Here is a 1,934-nt window from a genome sequence, read left to right on the forward strand (position 1 = left end):
TAAACTCACACACCTATACAATAGTCACAGACTTTTGTAATTCTGGCAATGCCATCGTCTCAAGATCCCTTTAAAAATGTCACTCTTTCAAAGGAAAATGGGACATGCCATTTAACCCAAGCAGGACCCGTCAAAGTAGATTTCATGTGGACGCTGAGACCACCGTTCCTGTACAAATGATGCACCAGTACGAATCCCTCAAAGTTTATTATGATGTCGAACTCACTTCTAAAGTCCTCTGTCTAGACTACAACGACTCTTTCTCCATGTTTCTGGCTGTACCAGATATTCACAGGCCAGTTAAGACCATCAAAGATCTGGAGATGGCCATCTCTAGACAGCACATTGAAAAGTGGAGGACAGCTGTCAGAAAAAGGTTGGTTGTCATAATTATTTAATGTATATCAAAATTAAGGTTATCCTGACTGATTCAAAAAAGCGTTTTGATGTTCAAATGTTTTTAAGTTCAATATCTCCATATGGGGCGGTCAATGATTTTTTTTTGTCCTTCAGAAAAACTGACATCTTTGTCCCCAAGCTCTCTCTGAAAACATCATATTCCCTGAAAGATATTTTGAAAGGAATGGGAATGGCTGATATGTTTACAGATAAAGCCGACTTCACAGGAATTTCAGAGGAAAGGATGCTCATTTCAAAGGTAAAATGTCTAGATCCCTTTCTAAATAGATGCTCATTTCAAAGGTAAAATTTCTAGATCCCTTTCTAAAATACTATTTTAAATTAACGGAATATTTTTAATGTACCATTTCAAAAAAACATCAATTTTTAAGAGGACTCGCTCTGATTCACTTTCAGGCTTTGCATAAGGCCAGTCTGGATCTAGATGAGAAAGGAACCACTGCAGCAGCAGTGACAACGGTTGATTTCAGACCACAACTCTACAGCCCATTGGATACTTTGAGTTTTGACCGTCCATTCATGATCTTTATCACTGACCAAAAAAAATGACAACATCCTCTTCTTTGGAAAAGTTGTCAATCCAGTGGAAAAACAATAATGTGACATTCATGATGCCATGACAACATTAGCCAGCAGGTGGCCGTGATATAAACAACTGTTGTGCCATTATATTTCTATTAATATAGGACAGAGATACTCGATTCTTCTTCTAGAGGTCTTCAAACCTGGTCTTGGAGACCTAGTATTTCTGTTTCCTCTGGTGAATGCACACTTATCTGCCAAGTGGCAACTGTAACTTCTTAATTGGAAAAAAAAATAAATCAAGTTTAAAAAAAATAAATAATAAATTAGGGAATACAACCTAACCTATGTCTTACAATTACTTTCATACTCCACACAGTTGGTGTAGAAATGAAAATCTGTGTCTGTTGATTGGATTACCCAGCTCTGGATAGAAATAGAGCTAATAATTAGTGAAATAAGTAAAATACAAAAATTCCTAAACTGTGATGCTAAAGGGCTCTCCTGAATAATCTCAGCTGGTCTCAATTTGTAATCAAGCGTATACAAACAGGATGATTTGCTGTTTGAAGAAAGCTTTGAGCTAAACTTCTGCCCACTGGTCTTTTTTTAATTCGCTGCATTTTTTTTTTTATGCTAATCAAAATGTAATAAAAATAAATATTTTGCATAAACCTCTGGCTATATTTATTCAATACGGCACTTGTTGGGAATTTAGTTGGTCATCAATTAAAAAAATATATTGTTCTAAGCATTGTAATGTGATATATAGGTCACATTTTCTCCATAAAGGATTTTGCTGACACTGAAGGTCAACAGCTTTCCTTCTCTTTACCCAGCTTACGCAGTAACCTGTGTGTATTTCAACAGTAAGTGGATAAATATCTCTTATTTATCACTCATTTATTGACATGCACCCAGGTTTTACTCCTCTTTCATAATAATACAGGTTATGCATGTTACCTATAGGGGGTAAGTAGAACTGAGTTATG

The 1,934-nt window shown here is 35.8% G+C and overlaps 1 pseudogene; it reads left to right on the forward strand.

The window, feature by feature from the left end:
* The first annotated feature begins 89 nt into the window (after positions 1–89).
* LOC107756968 (alpha-1-antitrypsin homolog) lies at positions 90–1,033 on the forward strand (annotated as a pseudogene).
* Positions 1,034–1,934: the final 901 nt, after the last annotated feature.

Source organism: Sinocyclocheilus rhinocerous, unplaced genomic scaffold (genome assembly GCF_001515625.1).
Source record: "Sinocyclocheilus rhinocerous isolate Xijiao unplaced genomic scaffold, SAMN03320098_v1.1 scaffold34753, whole genome shotgun sequence".
Lineage (NCBI taxonomy): Eukaryota > Metazoa > Chordata > Actinopteri > Cypriniformes > Cyprinidae > Sinocyclocheilus > Sinocyclocheilus rhinocerous.